Source organism: Felis catus, chromosome B3 (assembly GCF_018350175.1).
Source record: "Felis catus isolate Fca126 chromosome B3, F.catus_Fca126_mat1.0, whole genome shotgun sequence".
Classification (NCBI taxonomy): Eukaryota; Metazoa; Chordata; class Mammalia; order Carnivora; family Felidae; genus Felis; species Felis catus.
In genome coordinates, this window is record NC_058373.1 from 111,186,051 (window position 1) to 111,209,976 (window position 23,926).

Here is a 23,926-nt window from a genome sequence, read left to right on the forward strand (position 1 = left end):
GTGCCTTTCACTTTCCCAATCAGAAGCTGCTTCCCTTGTTCTGCAGCTTTCCTGTTCCGCAGGTCTGTGGGTCCTCTGAAACCTGGGCTGGAGACTGGGGGAACAAGCAGAGGTTTATACCTCATTACTATTCCACGCGTCCAAGGGGCTCCGAATTTGGCTGATGGGGATCTTTGACAATTGCCTTGTCCTAACTGCTGTGCTGGCCCCCACATGAGGGATGTGATGATGGCTGCTTCCCACAATGATCCTACTGACCCAACAGAGCTCCTTGGCTCCCAGAACTGGGGGAGGGGCCGGAAGACTGGTTTCCTGAAGGAAGGACTCCAAGAAGTTGGCAGGGTGACATTGTCTGAGTCACATCTCAAGAGAATTTGGGAGAAGAAGTGCTTTTCTGAAACTTTTCTTGGCGGAAAAGTAGACTGCATTCAATAGGGTGTGGCCGGGTAGGGGTAGGAGGAAATGGTGGGGAGGCTGTACTCTTCCAGGGGTAGCCTCACTGATAGGTGACATCTGAGCTGTACAAAGAAGAGAATTGGAGATAAGGGATGAGCTGGACATCCTGGGTTCTGGTGGTGACCACTGAAAAACAGAATGAAATTATCCCAGTGGTCTCTGTCCTTGGATTGGTTTTCTGTGTCTACATTGACTTCTGCCCCTGGAAGAGGAGGGCTGTGTGCATGGTTATGGTGGGGGAGCTGGAGGGATCCTGTCCCATTTTGAAGTAGGTTCTGGAGCCCTGGACTGGAATCGGAGAATGCTGCTCTTGGGTGCTGGGACATGAGCCTACAGAGAAAGACGATATCACAAGAAGGTGATGTGCTTCGTCAAAAGCCGGAGAGGGCCCAACACCTCACCTAGATGGAAGACTCGATGAGGGGATCCTGGTCAAGAGATGGGAAAAGGCCTCGGCATTAGCCACTTGGAACCCTAGCTTACGCTGAGGGAAGGGCGGTCCTGGCTGGTGGGCGCTGAGTTTGGAAGGGCCGCTGCAGGACCATGGAAGTTTAGAGAAGAGAGGGCCTCCGAGGGGGGTAGGAGACCAATGAGAACCATCTCTGCCAAGCCCAGCTGAGTGTCGCTGCTGCAGCTTTCTTGAGTGTGGCCCTGCTTCAGGAGCCCCTGGTCTCTCAGTACCATTCCCTAAGCACCTGCAAAGCTTTCTTTTACAAACGTCCTCGGAACACACAGCCCCCTCCTCAAGCTCAAGGTAGAGGCACTTGCCTGAGGCCAAAGTTCCAGGGGAGTGATGGAGCTGGGATTCAAGCTGAAGTCAGCCTGGGTCCAAAGCCCAGATTTTCTACTGTGGACACTAGTGACCTCCCACACACATGACGGACTCTCAAGGAATACGACTGGACTTGTCCTCTGGGTGGGGCTGAACCCTCCTTTAGGAGACAGGAGTCACTGAGACCCTTCTCTTGCGCAGCGAGAAGACCAACGGAATGGGTGTCCCTCTCTGCCCCTTGCACTTAAGTGCATCTGGAGAGAAGTGGTGAGAAGCTGCTGCACTTGTACGCATTTTTTTGAATTTTTTAAAAAAAAATTTCTTTTAATGTTTATTTATTTTTGAGAGACAAAGTGTGAATGGGGGGACGGGACCCGGTGGGGGGGGGGGTCGCGGAGAGAGAGATACAGAATCCGAAGCAGGCTCCAGGCTCTGAGCCTGAACTCATGAACTGCAAGATGACCTAAACCACAGTCGGAAGCTTCACCGACTGAGCCACCCAGGTGCCCCTGTTTGTCATACGCAGTTAAGGGAAGAGGGCTCACCCTTGGTTTTCATCACCATCTAGCCTGAAACATCTGGAGTGGAAATATTTAGCCACAAGCTCTGCTAGCACCTGGTCAGAAGTGACTTTTGGGACTCGGCTCCTAGACACCTTCTCCTAACAATGCACTTTAAGTCCCATGAGCATCTATCTGCCCCTGCCCAGGGATTCAGAGACCTGAGTCTCTAGGTTGGGCTGGAACACTGAAGAAGTGAGGGTGAGGTGGGCTCAGGCAGGAGGCGCCAGCTGCCTGCCACCGTCACTGCAGACGAGAGGAGACCCAGACAGTTTCTGACAGCCAAGAAACACCTGTTTTAGGGCAGAAGCGAGAGGTAATCTCGGTAACGTGGATGGAAAGATGACATTTTGTCAGATACCGAGAGAGCCCAGAGGAGCAAATTTGCATTCTTGTTCTACATGGGTTCCTCTGGTGATTCATGGGCCAGCCACCGAAAGATGTGTGAGGTTTTCAAAAGTATTTCCTACAGCAAATGCAGTTCCACGTTGTAAAGGGCCTGAACACAAGCGGTTTAATAATACGGCTGTAGCAGTGGATGCCTTACTAAGCCAAAAGCCTCCCTCCTTTAACTTAAAAAAAATTTTTTTTAACATTTACTTATTTTTGAGAGACAAAGAGAGACAAACCATGTGCAGGGGAGGGACACAGAGAGGGAGACACAGAATCCAAAGCAGGGTCCAGGCTCTGAGCTATCAGCACAGATGTTTACTATTTCATCTCAAATCACTTTTATTTAAAAACCATTCTATTTTACCCTATTAAAATAACACCAGCATTCTTCACAGGGATAGAACAAACAATCCTAAAGTTTGTATGGAACCACAAAAGACCCTGAATAGCCAAAGCAACCCAGAAAAAGAAAACCAGTTCTGGACTTCAAGCTATACTACAAAGCTGTAATCATCGAGAGAGTATGGGACTGGGACAAGAACAGATGCTCAGATCAATGGAACAGAATAGAGAACCCAGAAATGGACCTACAAATGTATGGCCAACTAGTCTTTGACAAATCAGGAGAGACTATCCAATGGAATGAAGACAGTCTCTTCAGCAAGTGGTGCTGGGAAAACTGGACAGCGACATGCAGAAGAATGAACCTGGACCACTTTCTTACACCATGCACAAAGATAGACTCAACTGAGCCAGCCAGGCACCCCCTGTCTTTTAACTTTTAAAAATTTATTTTGTAAAGGAGGCCAGGCAAACAAGGTGATCCATAAGTGCGTATGATCTTTCCAAATTGGTTTGCAGAGTACAAAGTTTGAAGGTCTCTATCGGGAAGAACAGGTTCTATTTCTAAGATCTCCTTATTTGGGGAGCTAACAGGCCCCTCTGCCTTGTTTCTAGTGAGAGACTAAGTCTGCCTTCTTTCCTATGGCCAGGATGGAGAGAGACACTGTAGCAGGTCTGAGGGTAGGTTAGAGAGGAGGACACTGCCCTGAGCCATAAGTGCGCCCACCCTCTCTGGTAACCAAGGCATAGCTATACAGATAGGAAAAGGAGACCTGGGGAAAATACCAAATGTGCATAGTGGTGAACTCTGAGTGATTCTTACTTATTTTTTTTATTCAAATGTATTTTTCAAGCCGTCCACAAAGAATTCATGTTCTTTTTAAAAGGAGAAAAAACAGGGGCGCCTGGGTGGCGCAGTCGGTTAAGCGTCTGACTTCAGCCAGGTCACGATCTCGCAGTCCGTGAGTTCGAGCCCCACGTCGGGCTCTGGGCTGATGGCTCGGAGCCTGGAGCCTGTTTCCGATTCTGTGTCTCCCTCTCTCTCTGCCCCTCTCCCGTTCATGCTCTGTCTCTCTCTGTCCCAAAAATAAATAAACGTTGAAAAAAAAAATTAAAAAAAAATAAATAAAAGGAGAAAAAACAGAGTAAATACCTCTTTGCAGCAGGAAAATAACCATTTATCTAACATTCTGATTTATGAAGTCTTTTTCGCACACATTTTAATTTCGTTCTCTCAACAGCACTGATGACTATTTCTGTTTAGGCTTTAGAACACAAGCCTCAAGAGGTTTAGAAACATTCTCAAGGGCATACAACTCCAAGTGGCTGAGTCAGAATGGAAGCCAGTCTTCTTCCTTTGGTTTTATTGTCTGCTCAGATACTAGGGTCTTGGAATGGGCGGACTGAGGCTGCAGGCAGAAATTGAGGGCAGATTGGGGGAGAAAGGAAGGGGAACAGCTAATCTCATGGGAGGTGGAGGTTTGGGGCTGGTGTTCAGATAGCTGGGGTCATGAGATTTTGGGGTTTATGTGGTGGGCTCCAGGATTATTTCTGGGATGAGTAGAAAGCATGCCTTAAGGGGTGCCTGGGTGGTTCAATCGGTTAAGCGTCCAACTCTTTTCGGCTCGGGTCATGATCTCAAGGTTTGTGAGTTCAAGTCCCGCACTGGGCTCTGTGCTGACAGTGTGGAGCCTGCTTGAGATTCTCTCTCTCTGCCACTCCCCCCTCAAAAACAAACAAACATTAAAAAGAAGAAGGAGGAGGAGGAGGAGAAGGAGGAGAAGGAGGAGGAGAAGAAAGCACGCCCTCAGCAGCTGGGTCCTCTGGGGCTCCTGGCAGCTAGATGGGCTTACCTCTCTAGCTGGGGACATTTGAGAGCTGCTCCCTGAGGCCATGCGTGGACCCACGCATTCCTCCTCCTTTCCTGGGCCCAAGACAGGCCTTCTTCCTTGGGCTTTATATAAAGCGAGTGGCAGGGGCGCCTGGGTGCCTCAGTCAGTTAAGCATCCGACTTGGGCTCAGTTGATGATCTCACGGTCTGTGGGTTCGAGCCCCCCGTCAGGCTCTGTGCTGACAACCCAGAGCCTGGAGCCTGCTTCAGATTCTGTATCTCCCTCTCTCTCTCTGACCCTCCCTGCTCGCGTGCTCTCTCTCTCTCTCAAAAATAAAAGTAAACGTTAAAACAATAATAATAAAGTGAGTGGCTTGTGGTCCAGGGTAGGCCACCCTCCTCACACCAGAAAATCCAGGGCTCGGCCAGGAGCCAGGAGGTGCCCTCTGCTGGGGTGGGAGCTTCTGGGCTGAGGCGGATCCAGTCTCTGGGGAGGGAATTTGGAGGCGAAGACAGGAAGGTGATGTCAGAAGGATGTTCTCTTTCAGGGCTGGTCATGATACTCAGGGCAGTCCCTCTTTCTTTGGTTGATTAGAAATGAGAAAGCCCGAGTCTCTGCGAGAACTGGGTTGAGTGATAGACAAGAAATTTGGGACATGATGCAAAACCTAAATGTAGTAATTGGTCCCCCAATTACTAACAGGGAAATGGATCTAGACTACCCTTAGAACCATTTTGTGGAAGAGCTATTGCTGTTTGGTATTTTCCAGTTAGTCAGAACTATACCTCTTTTCCTTTGTAAATGTTTTCACTCTGCTTAAAATATACCTCCTCTTTGGTTTTGTGTGTTAATTTTGTATCCACTCAATACAAATTATGCTTGCTCCGTGATGTTTTCCTTATAGCCATCCTCCGCCCGGGTCTTTCTTATCTAAATGTCTGCACTCTGTAATCAAGTTCTTAAGCAAATGATTTTCAGTTTTCAGAAAAGTTGCAAAGACATTACAGAGAATGCCTGCATGCCTCTCACTCAGTGTCCTTGAAGATTAACTCTTAAATAACGGTGGCACATTTGTCCAAACTAAGAAATTAACAAAGGTAGAATACTATTGACTAAATTACAGACTTGATTCAGAGTCCACTGGGTTTTCCACTGACATCCTTTTCTGTCTCAGGATCCAATCCAGGATACTACATTGCATTTAGTAACCACACTTTTTAAATCTTATGTTGTCAGTTGTGACTCATGGATCACTTTTTATCTTGCATTTGAATAATCTGTAGACATTTATCCATCTACCAGACTACTGTTACCTCGAAGGTAGGAGTCCTGACAGGTCTGATTCATTTTGTTACCCTGAAGTGACTTGAACTGATTATATACTTAATAAATATTTTAAAGTTGTTATATATAAAATAAGTTATAGAGAAAAAAAAAGAAATGAGAAGGCCTGGAAAGAGGGAGGGATGGAATGGAAGGAGAAATGGACTTCTGGCTGGAGCCACCTGTAGATGTTGAGGGGACCTTGGCTGGCACCCCTCATTCTCTGTTTGGGGCCAGCCTTGCTAGGGGGGGAAGGCTGATCTGTCCCTGCTCATTGATGTGCACCAGCTGGAAGAATTCTGGAGTCTAGTTGGTTGGGAAGGAAGATGAGAGGGTGTATTTTCTCTAGACATAAAAGAAGTGGTATGTTGGAGCCAGCTCCTACCAGTTCGTGCAAGGCCAGTTGTTAAATTTTCAAGAACCTTGTGAATCATCATGTTGGTAGCTTGAAATTGGTCATAGTGGGAGTATTTACACCATGGAAATTGGCAAACACTACAGACCATGGCTTCCCTGTGTCAGAGAGCTGGTTGTTAAACATTTACACACATGCCCATGAACGGGAGTACCATGACCTCATGATTTGGGGTATCCTGTGCTCTTTTGAAGGAGATGATGACAACGGCACCTGGCTTTGGTCTCCTTTCCGTGATGTCATGATGGGAAGTGGGGTCACCCTTGCCTGTGGTTTCTCTGCTTTTCTTTTCCTATATTTAAGTCACAGAGGCTCGTATCTAACTAAGCCTTATATCAGCTTATATCTTCTTATATCTAAATCCAGGCTTGGCTGGAAAAGGACCTTCCCTGTCCTCCATTCCTATAGTCTAGACCATGTGACAGCTAGTGCAATGCCCAGGACAAAGTAAGGTGCTCCAGAAATAGTTGTTCAAGGGGTCAGAGCGGTCAATGTCACCTGCAGTTAGAATTGCATAGTTTTCATGACTCTTGTCAGCAGGGGGCGCTGCAGGACTAATGATGTGTCTTGAGCCCCAATTTCCTTCTACGCTCTCTTTCAAAGAATCAAAATCCGTGAATTTGAATGAATTAAAAAATTAAATTTGTGATTTTTAGACAAAGCACCAATTTGAGGGAAAAACTGTAGTGTTCAAGCGATCACAGTGAACATTGCTGGGCCACTTTACAATTTACAAAAAGCACTTGGCCGACATCACCTTGTGTAATTCTCAAGAGGATCCTGCCAGGCAGGTGGAAGACAAATACACGTGTGTGCTCTGGAGTCAGCGCATCTGGGCTTCAGATCCTGGCTTCCGCAATTCCTGACTCTCTGACTTTGGACAGGTCACAAAACCTTCCTGTGCTCTGGTGATAACACCAGTACTTGACCTCCGGGCTTGGTATGAAATGAAGGGATGCACACGAAGCACTTAACAGGCTGCTTTGTAGGTAATAAGCACTCTGCAGCTGTTAGCTCTTATGGTTCTTGTCACAACACCAGGCACCTGATCTGAACATGAAGGAAACATTCAAGGTCATATCACCAGTAAGGGCAAAGCCAGGACAGAAGGCCCATCTTTCTCAACCCAGGGTCTCTGCCTCTGGCCGCTACCCATGCCCAGCTGTCACTGCTGACAAACCTCCTGTGCTAATAATGCTCTTCGTTCCTGTTAGTGCTTTAAAAACCACTTTTTAAAGGATTCCATCTTGAAATCCTATTTATGCTATTACTTTGCTTAGTAACTCACTTTTTTTTAAAAAGGATGTATTTATTTTTGGAAGAGTGCAAGCGGGAGAGGGGCAGAGAGAGGGGGACAGAGGATCAGAAGTGGGCTCTGAGCTGACAGAGGAGAGCCAATATGGGGCTCAAACAAACCGGGAGATCATGACCTGAGCTGAATTCTGACGTTCAACCGACTGAGCCACCCAGGTGCCCCAGTAACTCACTTTTCTTAAAGAGCTTACAGTTACCTGCAGCCCATCCTCTCCAGGGCTCATGATTTGAATCCGAGGGCTCAAAATCAGGGAGGTTGGCTGTCCTGGGGAGTTTAAGCCTGGCTTTATGAATTCAAATGACTTCAGGTGTAATAAGATAGGAGCGGTGGAGATTCGGATCCTGTCTGAAGCAGGAAGTGGACGTGCAGGCAGAGTATGATTAAATTTGCTGATTTTTCAGGAAAAGCAAGGCCTCCAGATTTAAAAAAAAAAAAATTTTTTTAATGTTTATTTACTTTTGAGAGAGAGAGAGAGACAGAGCTCAAGTGGGGAAGGGCCAGAGAGAGAGGGAGACACAGAATCCGAAGCAGGCTCCAGGCTCTGAGAGGTCAGCACAGAGCCCCACGCGGGGCTCGAACTCACGAACCGCAAGATCATGACCGGAGACGAAGTTGGATGCTTAACCGACTGAGCCACCCAGGCGCCCCATGGCCTCCAGATTTTTATGTAAAATATTCCAATCGATAAATCTTGTCAACGAATTTTAGGTTTTATAAAAAAACACTCTGGGGACTAAAGCAAACATGTTTGTAGGCTGCATCCGGCTCTGTGGCCACCAGATAGCAATCACTGCATACAATTTACAAAAAGTACTCAGCCTACACCATCCTGGGGGTGGGACAGGTTGTTGTGGCCCAAGGGCAGTGTTCCCAGGAGCAGCAAGAGTAATCCCACTTCAGTTTGGAGATCCTTGTCTAAAGCCAGTGTATTTTGCTCAATTGATCATTTTCTCCCTTCAGCTGAGTTAAGTAGCTGCCTTTGCTCTTTCTGTAAAGAATCAATTCCTTGTGTAAGTAGCATTGGATGCTTCTGGATGGAGGATTAGAATGACTGGAATCTATCTGCAACCCTGTCATGTGACTCCAGACCAGTCTCAGACCCTTCCTACTCTCTCTCCCTCCAACACACTATGCAACTGGGTTTCCACTCCTGTAAGACCAACAGTGCCATTCTCCCGTCTATTTGGAGTCTTGTGTGGAGAAGGAGACCCCGCTCTCTAAGTGCCAGGCCAGAAGCCTCCTAATTGGTCTACATTAGATCTCCCCACCCCCACAATCGGAGTTAGTGTTTTCCTTGCTCATTTGTTCTTAAACATTCAAGAACCTTCGGAAACATACATACCTGCGGCGTAGCCCATGCGGTGAGTCAAGGCGGGTCCAAGAAGTGTGTCATTTCAGGTCCTTTGAGAAAGAGATGCCGAGGTGAAAGTACGTATGTAATACACGTACCTGGAAGAACACCTGAGAAGGCTGAAGGGTGAGGGAGGAGGGCTAGGTAAAGAGAGCCTTCAGGCAGCCATGCAGGCCTCACACTCACCAGAGGAGAGAGGACATGAAAGAGGCTTGGGTGGGAAGAAAGCACAGCTCCAAGAAAGTTATGGCCAGGCAGCTGGGAAGCCCAAGAGCCTAGGAGTCCCCACTGGGCAGGCCTGGCTGGGCTCTTGGACTGCTGCTGTGCTCGGGGAGAGCAAGGCCTCAGTGGGATCCCCAAGGCACCATGGCTGGCAGTTGTTAGCTCACCACACCCTTGTAGCACGTCCTCTCTCCAAGGGAGACCTAAGCTGTGCTCTCTCATGGCTGCCACAGCCGGCCAGATTCCCGCGATTCCATAAATGTGTGATATTACATGTTTCTACACAAGAAGAGGGAGCAGAGCGTGGGGTTTCAGTTAGTCCTAGGTGTGTGGTTCCATCACTGCACTGACTGTGACCTCAGGGCAAGGACCGGAACTTCTTCACCTGTTCAGTGAAAATAGTGAAAGTGTCTCTCCCATGGAGCTACTCTGAGGATTATGATGGAATTTAGGAAAGTGCTCAACACAGTGCTGAACACCTCGCAAGTGCTGGATAGATATTTTTACTTTGGGACGTACTAGGAGATGAAATGCAGGCCAGCCACCCAACAGCCTTTGCTTTCCTTTGCTTTGTAGCAGTTGTATCTTCTAAAATGACATTGTTAAGGTGAGTCTGGTCATAGGGTCAAGGGAGGATGCATTTATGGACAGTGGCCACTGGAGGCACTCTCCCACCGACCCCGTGAGGTAGCTTCTATTGTTATGCCTGTTGTACAGATGAGCAAACTGAGGCTCAGAAAGGTCTTGTGATTTGGTGGAGCAAGTGACTCTGGTATGACAGATCAGAGCATTGCATTGCATCCCCAGGGTTCAAGGATGGGCAGAAGATCCAATCCGATGTAATGAGACTGGGGCAACTGCAAAGACGTCGGGCTCTTTCACTAAGGGACTTGGAGGGTGTGAGGCTGGTTTGCTGAAGTTGTCTTAATCTCCACAAAGGTAAGCCTCTCTGAGAATGAGGCCGATGCAGAAGAGGTTGGCTGGCTAACCCAACACCCATTCACATCCTTTCTCTAATAACTGTGCTGGAGGAGGTTGCTAATTGTCCTGCCATACTCCTCCCCTTAGTCATTTTAGTAACAGAACTCCCCACGTTTTGGCTGGGCACATGGCTATGCAAACTGTACATTTCCCAAGTTCCCTTGCAGCTAGTTGTGACCACGTAACTAGACTGTGGCCAATGGGACGGGAGCAGAAGAGATGATGAGCGAAACTTCTGTATCACAGCCTTAGAAGGAAGCTTCTTGTCCTGCTCTTCTGTTCTCCCCTCCCAGCTGGGAAAGGACAACAATGGAGTAACAAAGCAGACCCTCTGGTGAAGGGGCTGACCCATCCCCCATTCCTGGGTACGGCTTCTCTTTGACATACAAACAAACAAAAAATGGCCTCTACTCTAGGGGCCAGGAAAAACTAAAAATAGGCTTTCCTAGCCTTCTGGTGGTACTGATGTGTCAAATCAGCTGGAAGCAGAGATCGACTGGGGGCTCTGGGGAAAGATTTGCTTTTCTAGATAAAAGAATCAGATACAGCTACTTCTTTCTGCCTTGAATGCCTGCAGCCAGAGCAGTCCTCCTGTGACCTTAACGATGGTGGAATTGAAATGAAGAAAGAGGTTGGGTTCTTGGTAAGATTAATGAGCTGCTGCATAGTAATGTCATGGGTGGCTATCCTGGGCTACCTGTTATACGCGGGGGAGAAAACCCCTCTCCCTGGACTTCTTACGTGAGAAAAATAAACCGCACTTCACGGAAGCCTCCATTAGCTGAGTTTTATGTTATGACAGCCCAAATGCCAAGACATCAGTAGAACTTGGTGTGACACAGAGCCCAGATGTTGATGATGTCACTGGCCTCCGTGAACAGCTGTGCCTGAGACCAGCCCTTGGACTTTTCAGTTATGAGAGAAAGTAAGTTCTCTTTGTGCTTAACAGTTTAGGTTGGGTTTTCTGCTGCTCCAGATGGAAAGGCTCCCGAGACAACTATTCACCAAGAGCCAAGTGGACTGACTGAATGTTCACCTCCGCTCGGTCCCTCCACCAAATTTTAAGGCAAAAAGATGACAAAATTAAAGGAAGGAAGGAAAGCAGAAGGGATGAAAGAAAAGGAAAGAATGACAAATCAACAGGAGGTCAGTATGCTTTTAGAGTTCCTTGCTCAGAAACCTGGGTCCTAGTTTCCCTCGCTCAGGGGGTTTTCTGCTGCTAGGGAACTGTCCCTGACACCGTGTGAGCACCCTGACTGCAGTGGGGAGCGTGACTCAGTTTCCCATTCCAAGCAACCCGGCACCATATTTCTGGGGCTTTTCATTCTCCTTTACTCTTCCTTAGATGCGGCATGGCCCAAGCTAATTAATCCGTGTCCTGACCAAGCCGGTTGTTTCCCCAGGTTACCCTTAAATCCACGGGCCATAACCCTCCTGTACTTACTGATCTCCAGGGCTTTCATCACTTCTGAGAATGGACCGTTTAGTCCAATCTTGGTGCAGGCCAGCATTAATAGGCAATTGCCACAGGGAGACAATACAGGAAGAAAAATGGCTAAAAATATACAGTGAATCACAGAAAATTACATCTCTTAAAACCCACAGTGTATTCCTATTGCCATAGCAACCCCCTGGCTAGTGAAGACAGAGCTGATTTATCACAGGCTTTCCCCAGCACTCAATTCTGCCGGAAGCTCCTCCAGCCTGTGGTGCGAGACCCAGTGAGGAGAGGGAGGGGACATCACAAACCCAGGGTTTTCTCTCCTTTCTTTCCATCCCTTCCAGGGGTGTTGCTGTGGTGAGGAGACCTGAGTTCCTTCCACACAGCCCGTGTTGTCTCCCAGGCTGTTTTCTGAGATGAAGGTGACTGTTCTGACCTCTGACGAAATGTCCTGCCTTCTGTCCACACTAATGCCTGTGACAGCAGAGGGTTGCTCCCTAGAGGGGTCAGTGTGCAAGGGGACATGAGGAAGTTGCAGGTGCCACACCACTCTCAAGGATGACGAGAAAAGAGGCTTTCCTCTCTCCTCTCCTCTCCTCTCCTCTCCTCTCCTCTCCTCTCCTCTCCTCTCCTGTTTCTCTCCACCTCCCTGACTCTTCTGTCTCCTCTATTTCCTTAGTGGGTTTATTGTGAAGTGGACTGGCCTCACATTGAGACCAGGAGGTGGGAGAAGGAGTCAAGCCTTGACTTACAAAATGAGTCTGGTGTATAGAAAGACAAGGAAATGTATGTTCATAAGCCTTTTGTTACTCCATTGGAACTCGAAACGTCACTGGCATATACTGTGTGTTTTATCATAATATTAAAAAATGACATTCTTGTGTGTGACTTAAACTTCCACAATTTAGAGAAATATTTTGGGCCAGAGTTCTGGAGCATCTGCCCTCAAAAATAGCCCTGCCTGGACATGTCACAAGGACAAAAGGAGACAGCTGGAAGGAGCTCCCACTGGCCAAATCTGGGACCATTTGAACTTTGAAAAAAAAAGTAGTAGTGGTTTAAAATCTATGGAATAAAATAAGAAATATACGTCCATACTGATATAAATGAACACATAAATGGTGGAAAAGAAAAAGCCCTTTCGTATGGTAAAATTTCAACTACTAAGCATGGACGAAATAACAGTGTTAGAAAATTCTCATTTGGCAACTTTCGTAGCAATAATTGATTCAGGCAAGAACTGGCAATGGATGTATAGAGGGTCAAAGTTTGATGAGAAACAGTATATTTATACAATCTCAAAGTGTCTCCTTATAAAATGCTTGTTGATTTCAAAGGGAAAAATAATAGCTTGAGAGTGGAGAGGGTTGGCAGACCCCGCCCGAATCAGGTATCAAAGTTAACATCACAAGGGGACAGATCAATATCCTGTATCTCCTGATGTGACGTGCTAAGGAGGACATAATATCACCTCTGTGGTATTCCTGCCAAACATGTACAACCCGAATCTTATTGTGAGGAAACATCAGACAGTCTCCAAATGAGGGACAATCTATTCAATAAATGGCTTAGATTCTTCAAAATATCAGCGTCGCGAATGACAAAGACTGAGGAAGTATCCTAACTGAAGGAACCTAAAGAGACATGATAATGGGTAATCTTGGATTGGCTTCTGGAGCAAAACGATTTTCTCTTTTGCTATAAAGAACATTGTGAGAAGAACTGACAACATTTGAAAAAGATATGTAGTTTAGATAATAGTATTACATCAATATTATTTTCCTGATTTTGATAATGTATTGGGGTTAGGAAAGAAAATGTCTTCTTTTTTTTTTTTTTTTTTTTTTTTTTTTTTAGAAATGCATGCTTAAGTATTTAGGGATAAAGGAGCATCATATCTTCAAGTTATTTGCAACCAGTTCAGAAAAAAGTATATAAAGAGAGAAAGTGATAAGCAAATGAGATGAAGAGTATACAGGAATTCTTTGCACTTGTTGTAGTTTTCTGTAAAAAAAAAAAAAAATTTGTGCTTTTCCGTAGCCTGAAACGAATTCAAAATAAAGTTTAAAAAAAATAGCCCCATCTGCATACGCAAAGTCCTTTTGAGTGAATTTTCTTCCCACTCGTTTCTTTCCCTCACTCTGATGCTACACCTTAGTATTTAGGTCCTCACAGCTCTCTGGCTCTCTGCGTTAAGCAAGAGAATCCAACCTTAATGCAGGAGGCGGGGGGGGGGGGGGGGGGGGGGCGGTGTGAGAGCGAAAAGACGCAGCTACCCCCTCAAGGGTGTCACCAAAGGCCAAACAGAAAGCTGGGATAAACGTATTTGTTGCAATGTCCAAATCAGACCGGTGAATGAAGTCAAAGTGTCCTTTTAGGTTTCTGAGGGAAGGGAGGGCATGTTCTCAGCAGGATGTACTGACCCAGCTCAGTGAGGGCAGAGAGCCAACACTGTAAGAAAGCCCAGGACTGAGTTCATGTTCTTTCTCAATCCCTCCGTCCCTTCCAATCTCTGTCTCTGTTTCTGTTTCTGTCTCTGTCTCTCTGTCTCTCTCTGTCTCTGTCTCTCTCTTTCTCTCTCTCTCTCTCTCTCTCTCTCTCTCTCTCACACACACACACACACACACACACACACACACACCTCTTTCCTCTTTTTCCCTAGACTTTTTCCAGACACCCTGGCACCTGGTGAAAGGGCCTCTTCTATCAGAGACAAAACATTTCTCTGCAGAAGGGGGCACTTTCTTTCTCTGGAGCCACAGATGAAACTCAGGACTCAGCAGGAAACCTGCTAACTTCAGGCTCAGAAGGTGGTGAGGTGGGGAGGGACGTGAGGCCAGTGCCCCATCCGCCTGCATTTGGTCTGGCCCATCCAGAGCCTTGTATCCAGGTGCGAGGACCAGGTATACAAGCTCCAAAGTGCTTACCCCGTTGCCTACACAATGGTTACAATATGCAAAGATTCCGAAGGAAGGTCTGCCATACGTTACATTAAAATTCACTCCCCTACTTTCTCTAATAGCCGTTTACTTTAATTCACTCATCTCAATATCATGAGCTGCAGTGAAGCAGAAAGTGGTTCTGCTATTTATAAATGATCCTGATCGAATAAAGTAATGTCTTGATTCCTTCCCAATGGTCTAGGGACGATATAACAAGAGAAGCCTAAGGGACTGCGGTGGGGGGTGGAATTCTCCTCTCCCAGGGAAGCAGGCATCTGTCCCACCCCCAGCTTTTAGAGCACTGCCTTATGGTTGGAGGGAGGCATAGGGAAAAATGGAGTCATTTTCAGTTCTGAATAGATGATATTTGTCTCAATTCACCAGCATCAGCCAGGTATGTGGCAGTACAAATCGAATGGGCACAAGGCTTCAGGCTGGACTGTGAAAAAGAAACTTTAAATATTAAAGAGCTGGTCAGCCCTTATCTGATCAGTTTGGAGTGCAAACAGACACTAAGTCTAAGCTCCCCCCCCCCCCTTTTTAAAGTTTATTTATTTTGAGAGAGAGAGAGTAAGCAGGGAAGGAACAGAGAGAGGTAGACAGTGAATCTCTGCTGTCAGCACAGAGCCCTACACGGGGCTTGAACTCACACACCGTGAGATTGCGACCTGAGCAGAAATCAAGAGTATGAGTTTAACCGACGGAGCCACCCAGGCGCCCCCAGTCTAAGCCCCCTTTAAAGAGGCCACGGTCTGTACATTTCTGCAGAGTAGACCTCCATGGCTTGGCCCAAGGTTGTGTGTAGATGACAATAGACGATGCAACTTCCTGCCCATGATGTGGCCCATTTGCCTGCATAGTATCCCACAGATGGCTTCATTTCAGATAAAGTGTCAAGGAACTGCCCAAATGGCAGCATCTTTTTTATCAGTCCAGTGGGAATCAGGCAATGAATGACTTGATATTAAGTGTGGGCCAGCCCAGCACTTGGACAAGCCTGTAAGAAACTATAGAACCAACAATCAGATGGGAGTAGGTGTGACCAAGAAACTCCCTGTGGCATCACAGTACTTGTGAGGGGGGCAGTCAGGGTCTTTCCCTGAGTGAGTGGCTGATTTACACAGACCTCTAGAGCCCAAGACGGGCGAGGGATTTCAGCTTTTTCAAGGCCCCCATATGAAAAGAAATGATCAACTCTTACACGGTAAATTCACTATTTTCATGAGGCAACCTATGTCTTCTTTTCTTTTGCCAGTCTGAGGAAGCATATCAACATTTGCAGAACCAGTATTTGTAATTTCAGTGCAAAGGATCTCACAAAGATCTCAAAACCCATATAATGCAGGCTTGGGAAAGAATTACTATACTTAAGGAGTGAGGAATCTGCAAAAGGAGAAGCAGGTGCCTTGCTGGAACCCAGGGGTAAGTAAGCTCCACAGCAGAGGAGGGAGCTGGGCTGAAGAGCCCTCCTCCAGCACTGTGGGTGGGGGCTGTGGGACAGGATCGGCGTCACTACCGTCTCCTGGGTGTGAGTTCTGCCAAAGATTCCATTTCCCACATGCCATCTGGTAATGGTCTCTTTTGGTTTACTGCTCAGAACTGGGGGAATCTCTTCCGGCTGGATGAGTCCACACTTGGGTCTTAGTGATTTGCAACGCCATAGTGTTCTGTTTCTTAATTACGCAAGAACCTCGTAACCCTTTTGTCTTCAGCAGATTTACTGTAGTAGGTTAAGATGGATACACATTCTTTGCCTCACCTTCCATCCAGGGGCAGAGCCTATGTCCTTTTTCTTTGGAAAAGACTGACCCTGAGACTGGCTTTGACGTATAGAATGCATTGGAAGTAACATTGTGTATCTTCTAAGGCTGGGCCTTAAAGACATCAGTAGCTTCCAATTTTGTCCTATTTGGAAACAGTTGCCATGTAAGAAGTCTGGCTACCCTGAGACTTCCATGTGGTGAGGAAGCCCAAGCTAACCATATGGAGAGAGAGAGGGGTCATGTAGAGAAGTGCTGAGGTGCCAGACATATGAATGTTCTGCTTAGACCTACTGCCCAGCCACCATGTAAAAGGAAGCCAAGTGCTTGCCCCCAGAAAATGGCTTGTAGAACAGAATAACTACCCGATACAGCCCTGTTTGCTGAGCCACAGAATCACAGGCAAATATGATGATTGGTTTAAGCCAGTAAGTTGTGGGGTGATTTATTATCTAGTTATTTACTGAAACATACATAATCAAAGCTAATGGAATTAGTGACCCATCTACCACCACCACATGGAAACAACAGGACCCATATGGATAAGGCTTCTTTATGTCATTCAAATGGCAAAATCTCCACTGAACTGGGAGAAGAGCCCAGAAAAACTCCAGGGTTCCAGCTGTGGTCTGCATGATGTCAGACAGAAATAATATTTTTCTGAGGGCAGTTCTTCTCTCTCATAGCCCCTTTTCTGTACTGTGCCCCTGTTTCTTACCCTAACATTCTGGCCATTACACTACCCTACAGTAACCCCATTATCCAGGGGTGTGTTTGTGTTACCTTGACATGACTCCAGAGAACCCCATAATAATAACATTTGTAAACAATCTAGCTGTCCAACAATAAGGGATTGGGTAAATATACTTCATGGTACATCCATATCATTTTTAAAAACGCTTGATTTTAATAAAACTGATGCTATAGAAGTGTATCATAAGCAGAGAGAGGTATTTTCAATGTATGTTATAAAACAGTATAATTCCACTTAAAAATCGTACACAATATTCATTCATATACGCCTAGAAAAGGACATGAGGGTTTGTAGCAAGGTTGAGCAGGATATGGGGACTCTGTCCTTTTATTTGAGTTTCCTGAAATAAGTATGTATATACCTTTCATAATCTAATAAAACAGCACAAGAAGTATTATTTAGGAGGTAGAAATGAAGATGGGATGGCAGGAAGTCGGCCAGGCCCCCGAGGGCAGTGGAATTGGGCTGAAATGATGTTGTGACTTAGATTGAAATACCTGTGGTGTCTTGGGTCCCCCACTTGGTATTTGCTCTCCTGTGCACAGAACCTGCTTCAGCCTGCCAACAACATGACCTCTATTAATAGCAGCTGAAGTCTGGGCTCAAGCAGATTCTTAAGTGGAGTCGTCAGAATCATGGGTTATTGAGTGGCCTTGTCAGAACTGCATCAGCAAATGGTATTTGTTAAATACTGTATTGCCTTCATGAGTCAGGAAATAGGGCTCTCTTTCCCTTTATCACTCACAGTTGTGTTTCTCAGCAAGTGTAGGTCTCCCTTCCTAAAATGGCCCAGGACTTCATTTCCCTGAAGCCATATTACTTAGGCAGAATTTTCCAGGGAAGGGAAGTGTTGATTCAACCACAGAGCACCAAGCAAATGTGAAATGTGTGGTTGTTCTCTGGGACTTTTTGTCTGGCTCTCACTTCTCTTTCCTACATCCTGCCAGAACACACAGTAGCCAAATCTGTGTGCCTGTGTGCTATGGACATCTGTTGTCCGATATCTCCTTCTTTCTTGCTTTTTTTTTTTTTTTTTTGAGAGAAGGAGAGAGAGAGAATCCCAAGCAGGTTCCATGCTCAGCACAGAGCTCGACTCTGGGCTGGATCTCACCACCGTGAGGTCATGACCTGAGCTGACATCAAGAGTCGGATGTTTATAGGGCGCCTGCGTGGCTCAGTCAGTTGAGTGTCTGACTTTGGCTCAGGTTATGACCTTGCGGTTCGTGGGTTTGAGTTCCACATGGGACCCGCTGCTGTTGGCCTGTCAGTGCAAAGGCCACTTTGGATCTTCTGTCCCTTCTCTCTCTGCCCCTCCCCTACTCACACTCTCTCACAGTCTCTCAAAAAGTAAATAAAAGCATTAAAAAAAGGGGGGGGGGGTCAGATGCTTAACTGACTGAGCCACCCAGGAGCCCCCAGATCTCGATTTTTCCTTTCAGTCATATTTCTCCCCCCGTGACTGTGGGGCTGTGTTCTCTACAACTCTGTAAAGACACAGTCCCTGCAGGAATCCCGCCTTCTCAAGCTGGCTCTGCCAGGCTGGCCTGGGCAGCACCGAACTTCCTAGCTTCCAATTTTCTGGCTCCTGCTGGTGCTCAGAAGCCCAGCGTGAAACCATAGGAGGAATAAGGGAAGGATTGACCAGCAGGAGTGAGGCCCTGCAGGCCGAAAACCCTCAGAAGGCTTCTCTCGGTGTCCCCTCCTACCCCACCCCTGCTGCCTACGTCTCCATCCTGCCGGGAAGGGGATACAGCTCATTATCTATTTGTTTTATAAAGTGCTGCCCTTGGTGTTCAAATCGCCTCAGGGCACAGAACGCACAATTTTAAAACGGTTAAAAGATACAAAACAGAAGATTGGCAATGACCGATACCTTTTAAAATTCAGCAATAAAATGCCAATTTGAGGGGCCCGGGCTCACCCTGGGCTCTGCGGATCACTTGCAGGGGTGGAGGGGGGGGGCGCTCCGGCCATGGGAGGGGTAGGGAGTGATTTCTCTACAACCTCCATCTCAGCTGTTTGCTCACAGAGCCAGGACGCTCCAGCCACCTTCCCTCAGACTCTCCCATCTGAGCCTTGATGACTCAGCTCAGGCCGGCATCAACTTGCTTATTTTCTTCCTGTGCCTGCTGTGGGGGCTTGCCGGAGACCTGCGGTGTCTGACAAGGGACAGAGCGGCAGGCCTGCTCTCCGTGCGCGCCATGGGGGCCACCTTAGCTGTTGGTTTGTCACCGCCTGGGCCTAGCCAACAGTTGGCGACCAAATAATGTTAATGACAATATTAATAACTGATAATAGCTGAGCTTGACTAAGGCTTCTGTTGTCTGAAGACAGTCACGTTGGTTTCCTCGCTGAGGTTTCTCCAGCTTTGAAAGACATATTTAGAACTACGGGGGAGGAGGGGAGCCCGGGTGGCTGGTGGGTTAAGCGGCCAACTTCGCTCAGGTCATGATCTTGCTGTTCGTGGGTTCGAGCCCCACGTCTGGCTCTGTGCCGACAGCTCGGAGCCTGGAGCCCGCTTCAGATTCTGTGTCTCCCTCTCTGTCCCTCCCCCACTCACACTCTGTCTCAGTCTCTCTCATAAACATAAATAAACATTAAAAAAAGTTTTGTGTTTTTTTTTTTTTTTTAAAGAGCTACAGGAGAGAGAACAAGGCTGAGAACTACAGGAGAAAAAACAAGGCTGACGCAACCACATTACTCAGTTGGAAAAGAACTTGGGAAAAAGAAAATTCCACATTGAAGTCATCTGAGCTTGAGTGGAGGTCAAGGTGTGGCTGGGGCCCTGACCACAAGAAACAGAGCTGCTGCTCATTGTAGACTGGTTTGCCTAAAGAATGAGCAATGAAAAAAAAAAAAAAAAAAGAATGAACAATGAGCCCAGTCCTGGGGGATCCGAACAAGGATTCCCAACTTCTTTACTACCGGTATGGCCTTGGGCAAGTCACTTCACTTCTCTGGACTGGTTTCCAGACATGTAAGCAAAGAGACGGGCCTAAATAATCCCCTTTAAATGCTACATTATAGGCTTCTGATGCTCAGAACTCAAATAATCATTGGCAAAAATTTATTGACCACTTTCTCTCTGCCAGCTAACCTGTAGGGATCTCTCAGGACAAGAAACATTTTCCAATTTCTCAGTGTCCCACAGGTTATTCTTCGGTGGCTGCAGCCCAGCCACCTCTCCAGGGCCAGTGGGCGGAGGTGGTAGGGGGGTGGGGGGGAGAGAAGCATCTTTTGACTCAATTACTCGTTTACTGATCACCTACTTTTCCTGCCTTCCAAGCTGGTGGTTGTCCCCAATGGCTGTTCCATTTGATCCCACATCGTGGGATTCCCCGAGCACCACCCACCTAGAGAGCGGCCATGGCCTCTCTCTGGGCAGTAATACAGTTTCCTTCTCAGTCTCATACGGACCTCCTGCTATCTTTCATCCTGTGGAGCTGCATTCGCCTCTATGCCCCAGGTTTATTCAGCTGTGTTCTCCTCTGCTCTGCAGGCTCTCTGTCACAGGACGCTGTCACAGCACCGTCGAAATTCACTTTGCCTTTCCCTCTGCCCTATCCGCCGAGCAAGTGCATTCGGCATTTCGGCCATGGAAATTCTCCGGCCCCCTTCGCTCTTGCCTAAAATGGAAACCTCCGTGGCTTTGCAGAAAAATTCCACAGTCTCCCGCAATCCGAACTCAATGGCTATTTGTTGAGCACTTATGATCTGCTCGGTTGTTGTTATGTCCTCAAGGGGCTTATGATGTTGTGGGTGAAATGAAACAGACACATGGGACACAATGTGAAAACAGCAAAGCACGGTAGTGTCGTCAGTGTTATCACGAGGTGCCAAATGTGTGGCACTAGAATACCATCTCTACCACTAGCAGGGGCTCCTGCCATGCGCCCACACCTTGCACACCTTGCCAACACCTCATGACAAACCTATGAGCCGGGTAGTATTGTCTGTGATCTACACATCAGCAAACTGAGTCACAGAGAATTTAATTAACTTACAGTCTCATGGACGATAAGACAACCCGGCTCTTTGCACCTCCAAAGTATGTGCATTTGTAATCTTAACTCCATGCTGAACCACTGCTCTGTGAGCACCATGAATGGGGGGGAGGGGGGAGTCTCTAGGTGTTTTTGCTCATGACTATTTTCCAGAACCATTTTCTTAGTGCTTACCATAGTAAATGCTCAGTTAAAACAAACAAACAAAAAAACCCAAAACAACAACAACTATATATATATATATATATTGCATGCTACACTTCTTCTGGACAGAAACATCTATAGGAAAAGCTAGACAAAACGGTCTGTTTTCTAGAGTCACAGTGGGAGGAATACTGAAGGGTTTGGAGGATTACCAAGTTCAAGCTCAGCCAACCCAGTAGACTAAGGATGGGCTTGATTAGAAGGCACAGGGGGGATAGAAAAGGAGAGAAAACAAAACAAAAACAAAAGCCACCGCAATAACAACACACACAAACAACAGCGCTGCTCCTCTCTGAAGGTCACTTTGAGACCTTCTAGCCATCCCTCGTCCTGCCCTGTTCCTCCTGTGCACACAGCCCCTCTCAATGCTGCTTTTGTGCTGCTTATGTCTCGAGTCTCCCACACGGTGGGCCTCAGGAGGGCAGGCTCTGGCTTTACCCTGCTTTGTATCCCCTGTGGTGGGTTGGTTCCTCTGACCAAATGTTTGCTGAAATGAATTGAAATTAGGAAGTGTACCATGCCACCCAGCCTTCTTCTTTTGTTCTTTCTGTTTCTTATGTGATGCTCTTTGGGAAGTAGCAATGATATAGGAAGAAAGAACGGCGGAGAAACCCCTTGGTAGTTGTAAGGAGAAATGATTGTGGTGCCATTTTTTTTTTTTTTTTTTTAAAGCCCTGGGTCTGATCTGTCCCAGATTGGATTCCCGCTCTTAGAAGAAGGAAAAAAAAAAAAAAAAAAAAAAGGAAAGAAATGAAGCTGTATCTCCCCATCGAGACAGCCTGGAGGGTCTGCCTCAAAGAGGATTGAGGGGGAAATGTTCAATTTTATTGATGTGTTCTGCTGGGTCCTTCTCTCCGGGACACTGTTTAGTGCACCGAGTGAAGTGGAAAATAAAGAGCAGGTGAGCAATCAGCTGTGAAAAGCTTTAATGGACCCAGTACCCCTTTGGGAATGAGGCAAGGCTCTTGCTGGCACTCAGGACCAACACTATTCCAGTTCAGTGGGCTTTGTTTTTGAAATGGGAATTTAACTCCCTCAGGTGGCCCCAGGATGGAGGAAGAGTACTGCCTTTGGCAACAGCGGCCCAGCGGCCCCTTTAAAGAGAACCAAGGCCGCCGTCCCAGAAGGAACCCCTTGGCTCATCAGGGGCCTTTGGGAATTTTGAGCTTTCTGGGTGGGTCACGTGACCCCGAGAACAAAGCGATGTTGTGACCACCTGGGCCTTCAAAGTAATGGAGCTGAGACCATCCTGGAGCGGAGGCTACCACGGGCTGGTGTGGATCCAGACCCAGGGGGCTTGGGACTCCTGCAGCATCTCAGCAGGAGCCCCGGGGTGGGCGGGCCTCTTTTAAGGTCTCTGGAGTGTTCTATGGAGAATGAGGCCTTGGATTTGGTCTAGGAGGCTGGGAAAGGACGTCTCGCTCCGAATATCGAGGAGGAGAAGGATGACGAAGAGCAGGCCGTCTGTGTTTACCGTACTGCAGAGCCTGAGCTAACTACCGTATTTCTTAACCGTGTGAGCGATACCTCCACTCCCTAACACTAACAAAAATTTGGTCTTTGCCGGTGAGCTTCTCTTCTCTCCTACCCTTTCAGGTCCTCCTGGCTACTGAGCTTCTGCAAAGGTAGGACTGGGGGAGTGGCTGTAGAGGGAGGATCAGGGAAGCAGGGGGAAAGGGAAGGGTTCTTCTTACTGGGCCCCCTCCAAAGCTCTCCCTCATTGTGGAGGATGCCGGTGCTGGGCAGAGCGTAGATGAAAATCTGAAAATGAAGTGGGAGAAACTTAGCTCCGTCAACCTGTGTCGCAAATATGGGATGGGGAGGAATGAAGAACAGAAAAACAAAATCTGTGAGATGGGTGTTAGGGAGCGTTGCCAGATAAAATACAGGACACCAGTTTCATTTGAATTTCAGGTAAACCAGTAATTTTTTTAGTGTAATGTATATGTTTTTTTAGTATAAGTATGTCCCAAATATTGCATGGGAAATATTAGTACTTAAAAAAAGGTTTGTTGTGTATCTGAAAATCAAATTAAACTGCGCATCCTTTTCTGTTGCTTGTTTCGTTTTGTTTGGCTAGACTCGGTAAGTCAAGTGCCGTTGGGAGAGTTTTGTGAGATTTCTAGTGGGGGCAGGGCAATTGGGCAGAAGAATAAAAGATATTTTATGAAAGGTTACGGTGGGTTATAGACTGGACCCTCTCTTACGATCTTTGAGTGATACTTCTGTGATCAGAAAGCAGGACGAATTACATTCGCCTCTAGGACTGTCTTCTTAAAATGTAAGTTCAGGGGCGCCTGGGTGGCGCAGTCGGTTAAGCGTCCGACTTCAGCCAGGTCACGATCTCGCGGTCTGTGAGTTCTCGCGGTCCGTGAGTTCGAGCCCCACGTTGGGCTCTGGGCTGATGGCTCAGAGCCTGGAGCCTGTTTCCGATTCTGTGTCTCCCTCTCTCTCTGCCCCTCCCCCGTTCATGCTCTGTCTCTCTCTGTCCCAAAATTAAATAAACGTTGAAAAAAAAAAATTTAAAATGTAAGTTCATACAGAGACTGGATGGCGGGAGACCCTGGCTTAGGTCTGGGGCACACATATATTATCTCATATAATCTTTTACCTTTGTGTAAGGTAGGCAGCATTGTTCTTGCTTTACAGATGAGGGAATTAAGGCTCAGAGGGGTTAAATAACTTGCCTAGGGTCACATAGTAGACCTTGTAAGTAGTAGAGCTGGATTCTAAGCCTAAGTTCATGTGACTTCCTGGGCTCTAAATCTAAAGCCTTAAGAGCCCACTTCAGACTGAATCTCTACTTCCCAGCTAAATGCCACTAGGATATGCATGTGTTTTGCAATACTTGAACATACA

The 23,926-nt window shown here is 47.0% G+C and overlaps 3 long non-coding RNA genes across 7 annotated transcripts in view; 2 read left to right on the top strand and 1 right to left on the bottom strand.

Annotated features, from left to right (window-relative positions):
• Nucleotides 1–424: 424 nt before the first annotated feature.
• LOC109500877 lies at nucleotides 425–11,689 on the bottom strand. 2 transcript variants are annotated; one of them, XR_006600131.1, is made up of 3 exons: nucleotides 11,407–11,689; nucleotides 8,751–8,809; nucleotides 425–518 (listed from the first exon to the last, which is right to left on the bottom strand). It is a non-coding gene; the product is annotated as an uncharacterized LOC109500877 (long non-coding RNA). The 2 variants fall into 2 exon arrangements; XR_002158698.3 differs by lacking the exon at nucleotides 425–518 and adding an exon at nucleotides 674–786 and having other exon boundaries at nucleotides 11,407–11,687.
• Nucleotides 11,690–15,604: 3,915 nt separating this feature from the next.
• Nucleotides 15,605–19,530, top strand: LOC109500878. The gene is made up of 2 exons (XR_002158699.3): nucleotides 15,605–15,767; nucleotides 19,494–19,530. It is a non-coding gene; the product is annotated as an uncharacterized LOC109500878 (long non-coding RNA).
• A 2,263-nt stretch (nucleotides 19,531–21,793) lies between these two features.
• Nucleotides 21,794–23,926, top strand: part of LOC109500879 — a 70,283-nt gene continuing 68,150 nt past the window's right edge. For 3 of the 4 annotated variants that reach the window (XR_006599690.1, XR_006599688.1, XR_006599689.1), the window contains exon 1: nucleotides 21,794–22,692. This is a non-coding gene — a long non-coding RNA (uncharacterized LOC109500879). The remainder of the gene's footprint in view (nucleotides 22,693–23,926) is intronic. The other variant, XR_006599687.1, reaches the window with a different exon arrangement.